Source organism: Mustela nigripes, chromosome 2, assembly GCF_022355385.1.
Source record: "Mustela nigripes isolate SB6536 chromosome 2, MUSNIG.SB6536, whole genome shotgun sequence".
NCBI classification, from domain to species: Eukaryota; Metazoa; Chordata; class Mammalia; order Carnivora; family Mustelidae; genus Mustela; species Mustela nigripes.
The window spans coordinates 60,893,978-60,901,632 of NC_081558.1; the positions used below are offsets into that span (position 1 = coordinate 60,893,978).

At 38.7% G+C, this 7,655-nt stretch overlaps 1 protein-coding gene across 2 annotated transcripts in view; it reads right to left on the minus strand.

The window, feature by feature from the left end:
* Positions 1-7,390, minus strand: part of MOBP (myelin associated oligodendrocyte basic protein) — a 51,413-nt gene extending 44,023 nt beyond the window's left edge. The window contains exons 1-2 of one of the 2 annotated variants that reach the window (XM_059390494.1): positions 7,279-7,390; positions 466-542 (exon numbers count right to left, since the gene is read on the minus strand). The gene's annotated coding sequence lies outside the window, so the exon portion shown is untranslated. The remainder of the gene's footprint in view (positions 1-465; positions 543-7,278) is intronic. The other variant, XM_059390495.1, reaches the window with a different exon arrangement.
* Positions 7,391-7,655: the final 265 nt, after the last annotated feature.

Genomic DNA, 7,655 nt, shown 5'->3' on the forward strand with positions numbered 1-7,655 from the left:
TCCACTAAACTCTGGAGCCACTTGGAGTGTAAATATTCCCCATTTGACAAGCTGACAGATGAAGTTTGTTCTCAGAAGACTGTCTAGGTTCAGCTGAAACAAAGAAATAGAAGGAATCTCCTGAGTAGGATTTGAAGATACAGGGAAAGGAAGTCTCTCTTTCATGGAATGGCTCTTCCCCCATGCGTTCATAGTGCATGAGTTTGCCAAAAGTGGATAAATGGTGGCTGAGGTCATTATCCTTCTCATGCAGAGACATTTTTTTTCCCATATTTCTACCTCCCCAAACCTAGGATACTGTGAAACACCTGGAATAAGTTTTTCTAAAGTGTTTAACTCTTAATGAAAATTTGATTGCTCAGTCTTTTGCTGATTCTGCATTCTACTTTGACATTTCAAATACTAGTAATCATTATACAGTAATTTAGATGCAGATCCAAAAGAGTACAGGAAATTCATTTGTACCTGTATTTTCATCCGTACACATTTGGTGATTAGATCTTTGTTATGAGCTTGTCTTGGTATCATTTGCTCCTTTTTTCCTAAAAGTGAAGCAGTAGAATGTGTCCTGGTTAATTTAGCATTTTGGTTAAGTTGTAGTTAATCCAAAAGTATTATACACAGAGATTATATTATACACAGAGATTCACTTTCACCATCCTAGGAAGGATATGATGATTAATTAAGATATTACCTGTCATTTGGGGACTAGAAAGAGAATATAATAACAAAATTGTATGCAAACTTAATTTATCATTATAGAGAATGCTGTATGTCCAGGTAATTCACTGTCATTAAATAAACAGTCTTCAATCACTTCTCCTAGTAAATCTGATGTCTACAAATCTGATTTTTGCTTATAACACTAATGAATGGAAGTCCTAAAATAAATGAAATTTTGGTGTCTGGCTTTAAAAACGCAAATCATAGCAATTAAGTAAAGCATCTCAAGAAAGGAGTTGAAATGTCCTCCTCCCATGGAGATCTGGAAGAGAGATGTGTTTTTTACATTAAAAACTCGAGGAAGGAATCCAATTTGATAAGGCATTAAATTGAGAACTTCACAATATCAATCCTGTTTTCCTGGGCAATATGGAGATTTGTGGCCATCTATAACCATTTGCCCCTTCTTTCTTACTATATATCAGATCTTGGGAGTGTTGTTTGAACAAAGAGGTCTTCTAGATACAAAATAACCTGCAAAAGAAACCTATCATTCAGAGTGGTTGTTCTTTTAAGGTTCCTGTACCCAATCCCAATGTTGTGGAAGAGGGGCATGTCCCCCCATCACGCACACAGCACCAAGCAATTCTGGGACATCAGCAGGGTGTCAGGGAATTCAACTCAGTTCTGATGCTATCTGCCTGAAAATAGCATCAGATTCCACAGGTTAAGAATTCCGTCCCCCAAGACTGCCTCCCCACCACCCCCCACTTCAGACTCCAGGCCAGTGGCAAACCCCAGGCTATTACTCATGCTTCTGACCAATGCGCTATGGCTTAGAGGTTTTAACAACCTCCACCCCACTCCACCTCCTGCCCTTACGCTCCCTTAATTTACTAGAGTGCCTCACAGAACTGGGGGAAACATTTATTACTATCAACAGCCAGGTGACGAGACACAGTGGATGAGGTTTGGGGAAAGGAGGAGGAGCTTCCATGTCCTCTCCAGGCACATGTTGTCCCCGCATCTCCAAGCATTCACCAGCCCAGAAGTTCTCCAAACCTTTGGGGTTTTATAGAGGTTTCATTACACAATCATGATTGACTAAGTCACTGGCCATTGGTAAATTCAACCTTCAACTGCTCTCCCCTCCCCAGAGGCCAGGGAGCAGGACTGAGATTTCCATCTCTCTAACACATGATTGGCTCTCCTGGCACCCTGCCCCCATCCTCATATATCTAAGGCATTTCCAACCTCATTTTATTATCACAACACAAGATACCTTAATGCCCTTGAAGAAACCTTCAAAGGTTTTAGGAACTAGAAACCATAGACAAAGACCGAACACACAATAGAAATATGTTTTGGTCATGTGAATGACCAAATATATGTATTTCTTATAAATCACAATATTACAGTTGTCTTAGTTGATAATTTATCTTAGGTGATAACTAATCTTAGTAATAATGATGCAATTGACAACTCTGTATTGCTAACTGTAAAAATTATCGTAATATTTCTCTGTCAAATCAGATGAGCATGTTCCTTTTGAATTTAAATTAATTTTTAAAAATAAACTGCAAAAATAATCTATTGGGATTACAGTGAAATAAAAGCTTTTGCACAGCAAAGGAAACACCATCAACAAAATGAAATCAATTGGGAGAAGATATTTGCAAATAAGTAAACATTTATTAATTAAAAACAGGGCGCCTGGGTGGCTTAGTCAATTAAGTATCTGACTCTTGATTTCAACTCAGGTCATGATCTTGAGGTCCTGGGATCAAGCCTTGCATTGGGCTCTGTGCTCAGCATGGAGTCTGCTTATCCCTCTTTCTCTGCTCCTCCCCCCACCAAGTATCTCTCTATCTCTAAAATAAATAAGTTAAATTTTTTTTTTAAATTGTAACTTTATAATGGAGATTCTTGCAAATACCTTCTTAACCAAGTGCTCAACATTTTAATCATAAACCCTCTGGGGTAGGCAACGTGGCCCTCCCAATCCTAGTTGATGACACCTATGAATTACATAATCTTACATGGCAAGAAACTTTGCAGATATTCCTTAAAATAGGGAGATTATCCTGAATTACTTAGGTGAGCCCAATCTAATCAAATGAGTCCTTAAAAGCCAAGAATTTTCTCTGGCTGAAATCAGAGAAATATGACAAAGGAAGAGGTCAGAGATAGTTGAAGCATGAGAAGAGTTCAATCCACCACTGCTGACCTGAAAATGAGGGGCCCAGGGACCTGAGCCATGTGGAAGTGAATTCTGCCAACACCTAGAATGAGCTTGGGTATAGATTCTGCCCCAGAGCCTCTAGCTAAGAGCCTAGCTAGCCAACACTTTTATTTCAGCCTTGTGAGACCCTAAGCAGAGTACCAATCCTACAGGATAATTAATTTACAAAACTGTTAGCTAATAAACAGGCATGGTTTTTTAACACACTCTGTAATAATTTGTTACACAACAATATAAAATGAATATTCTCACTGCTGTGCATCACTGAAAACCCATCTATCTTCGTAATTAATTTTTGAACTGGCATAAGAAATAGATACACATTCCATGAACCTGTCTTCATCAGATGTCCTGGGTCTTAAAAGCTATTGCTTCAAGCGTCTGAATGCTGCCCTACTTTCCCCACGCACATTCACTCCAAATGTGGCTGCTGTGTATGAACTATATTTTCTTTTCTGTATTCTTGATAACCTGGCACCTATTGATCCTGGAGACATTGTGCCTCCCCAGGGTAGCTAATTCCTAGGGAGTAAAGGACTCCCCTAAGAGTGTGACTTTCACATGCAAACCAACCAATCCAGAGCCTACACTTGCCAATTACCCTTTTGATCAAGGTCCCACAGATCAAGCCAACAGTCCTCTGTCCCAATCACCCCAAGGCCAGGAACCAGAAAACTCAGGACAGCCTTCACATACCAAAACCCACTGAAATTATTCAAACTAGCTCATCCTAAATTCACCTAGTCTGTTTACCTCACTTCACCCAGTCCTTCCTGAAAAAACAAAAACAAAAAAACGCAATAAAGTTCTTGTCCATGCTTTTCCCTCATTCTCTCTGGCTCCTGATCAGCAATGGTACTTCCTGCATGGTCAAGCATGCATCCTCCTTTTGGGAACCGTGAGTAACAATGGCAATCATCTTCTGATCTGCTGCCTTCATCATGCATGAATGAAAACAAAATCCTGAGTACCTTTTTTAAAAACAGATTGGTCTTTTGTGAGATTAAGAGTTTCTTATGGTTTGTCTCCCTCCCAATCCCATCTTGCTTCATTTTTCTCCTCCCTACCCTCCACAACCTCCCACCCTGCCTCTCAAATTCCTCATATCAGAGAGATCATATGATAATTGTCTTTCTCTGATTGACTTATTTCACTTAGCATGATACCTTCTAGTTCCATCCACATTGTTGCTGGGGGGTGGGAGAATAGGTATAGAGTGGCTGGGTTATGGACATTGGGGAGGGTATGTGCTACGGTGAGTGCTGTGAAATGTGTAAGCCTGATAATTCACAGACCTGTACCCCAGGGGCAAATATTATATGTTAATAAAAAATTTTTTTAATTAAATTAAATTAAATTAAAAATTTAAAACAAACAAACAAAAAAACCCAGATTCGTCTTTTAACCACACAGAGCACAGCTAACACCACCAGGTTTTACCTAATGCACTAGGGGTAACAGAGCAACAGAAACCAGAGAGGACTGGGAAACCAACAAAAGAGGTCGCTTTTGGAGCCTATACAATGGAACCTAATCCTATGGTCCCAGCCAGCCCAGCAGATTTCTAGGTTGTAGAAAGCTCAATTCCTATCCACAAGACACTTCTGGCTTTGCAAACCTTCCATGTCCTGGCCCCTAATTCTTTACTGAATGACAATAAGAGGCCCTCATTTCCCAATCCAGGATGGCTCATCATGAGAACATATAATCCTTTAAGAAAAAGTCTCTTTCTCAAACTCCAAGGTGATCTCTGTGGACCAGATAAGGCAATCAAAATAACTAATGTTTATTTTCCCCAAAGCTGAGTTTCTCAACATTAAATTGTAGCATGTGCAGAACTCCAAATTTCTAATCTAATTTCATATTAAGAAAATAAAGTATTTATCTACCTCATCCAGGGAGCAGTCCTATTAAAGCCATAATACATTTACTTGACTACAAAGATTATATAACATGTTAATGAATTGCCCTACATTTATATTTATGATGACTTTGGCATTTCCTCGTGGGGGGTGGAGGGAATGGATGCTTTATATTTGGAAATCCTAAGAATCTATTTTAATACCTTTCCCCAAACAAAGGAAGTCTGCTAGGAAGTTGGTCTCTATCTTCAGAACAATAAAACAGCCAGCCACCTACAAACAGAAGTTTTCTAACTTACAAACAAAATGGAAGTTCTTTCTTTTCTCAGCACCCTGCCAGCATGCTAATGGTTGCCAGGGAGCCTGGAGTGGCCATCCAGGACCACTCTTGTGAACAGTATCTGTTTTCAGCAGATGGTTCATGAAATGAACACTCATAAAGCAGTAGATATGAACCTAGCACATGCAAAGAATCTATGTTAAATACTTTACTATATGACTATCAAGTTCATGTACATATTGTTGCAATTATCCTTTTTAATACAGGGCAACAGTTACACACTTTTGGTGAATACTTGGGAATTACCTGTAAAAGCTCTGATTTAAATTTTTTTTGTATTTTCTTATAAGAGTTTAGGTACTCATTTAAAATTCTAGTGACCATTAAAGAAACCAGACTTCAAATTAACAGTCTGTACAATCAGGGGTGCCTGGGTGGCTCAGTCAGTTAAGCATCTGCCTTCAGCTCAGGTCATGATCCAGGGTGCTGGGATTGAGCCCTGCATCGGGCTCCCTGCTCAGTAGGGAGGCTGCTTCTCCCTCTCCCCACTGCATGCTGTCTCTCTCTCTCTCTCAAATAAATAAATAAAATTCTTTAAAAAAAGAAAAAGTAAGTAGTCAGATTCAAGTATGAATTTGGAGATGTATGATCTGAAATGCAAGCATATTCCTTCCAAAACTGCATAATCTGGACTTAATCATGAGAAGACATTAGACCAAACCCAAAACAAGGGACATTTATTTTTTATTTTTAAAATTTTATTTATTTGTTTGTTTACTTATTTTATTAACGTATAATGTAGTATTTGCCCCAGGAGTACAGGTTTGCGAATCATTAGGCTTACACATTTCACAGCACTCACTATAGCACCCTCCCCAATGTCCATCACCCAGCCACCCTATCCCTACCCCTCCACCCCCCTGCAATCCTGTTTGTTTTGTGAGATTAAGAGTCTCCTGTGATTTGTCTCCCTCCTAATCCTATCTTGTTTCCTTTTTTTAACAAGGGACATTTAACAAAATAACAGGCCTATACTCTTCTAACTTGTTAAGATCATGAAAGAGAATGCCCATCTCAGGTAAAGACTAAAGACACATGGTAATCAAAGTGATGCATGATCTGGGAATGACACCTGGAGCAGTGGATAAAACCTAGATTTTTGTGGATTAGATAATAGTATTTTCTTAATGTTTGTTTTCTGATTTTGATCATATCTGAAAATTAATCTCAAATGGCTCAGAAAAATAATATGTATGTGTACATACAAAGAAAGAGAATGATAAAGTAAATGTGGCAAAATGTCAACATTTCAGTGATCTGGGTACATCTGGAATTTTTGTATAGTTTCCAATTTTTCTGCAAACCTGAAACATTATTTTTTTTCCTGTAGGCTCCACACCCAATGTGGGGTTTGAACTCACAACCCTGAGAACAGGTGTTGCATGCTCTACTGACTGAGCCAGCCAGGTGCCCCTGAAACAATTTTTAAAATCCACTAAGGCATTGTCCTTTTAATCCAAATAAATATAAAATAGCATTGCTATACAGCTAACAGCAATCTGCTTTTTTCTTCCTGTTTCATTCACAAAGCAGTAAAAATAATTTTCCCTATTTTTCTCCTAATATTTTTGGCAAGTTCCTTGCTTTATTCCCTTGACACATAATGTTTTCTTTCCTTGTTCCAGCCACCATAACACTGGAAAACTCTGTTCTCTAAGAAATTCTGCACAAGACAAAGCATTAACATCTTTCCATCTAAGGTTGCTAATCTACAGGGAGCAAAATTCTTACAAGATTTGGGCTTTCTTGTTCCATTAGTATACCCCACAGATAAACCCAGCTGCATGAGGGAAGTTGTTCCTAGATAAGAAGAAAAAACTCATTTTCAAATCATGACAAATAATAAAAGAAGAAATAAAAAAAGAAGAAGCCAATAGCTCCATTAATCTAGCTCTAGAAACATGAGGCTTTAAATCTGAAAGGATCTGAGTGTGGGTTTGGAGCCTCTCCCCAGGCTCAGACAATTTCCAAACATTAGGTGGAACACTCCAGAAGGAGACCTCTGCTCCCATTAGAATAACTCTATCAATTTTAAGTTCTCCCAATCTTGACTGCTATTACGGCAAGTTCCCCCTGGAATATAATGAAATGGCCCCCACAAAAATATGCAGTTGCCACTTGTAGATGAAGGACAACCTGAAGTTAGATGAAAACCTATGGGATTTCCTTACCTTCAAGTAACAGTTGTGTGAAACAGGCTCCACATCTGTGCCAGGTCCCTGGGGGAGTTGAGGCTACCTCAATGCAATGCAGAATATATAGGGAGAGATTATATATCCGGGTTTTTCATTACAAAAGGTATTTTTGATGGGTTTTCAGCCAAGATCCACTTAAAAACAAAAGCTACACAAAGACTACAAAAAGGCCACACAAACTTTAAACAAAAGGCTAAAGAAAGACCAAACAAAAGCCAAAGAAAGTTTAAACAAAGAGTGAAACAAAGACAAAACAAAGGCCAAACAAAGACAAAAACAAAGACTAAAACAAAGGGCAAAGGAAAATCTAAACAAAAGCTAAGCTAGGCTACAGCCATACCACACACACACAC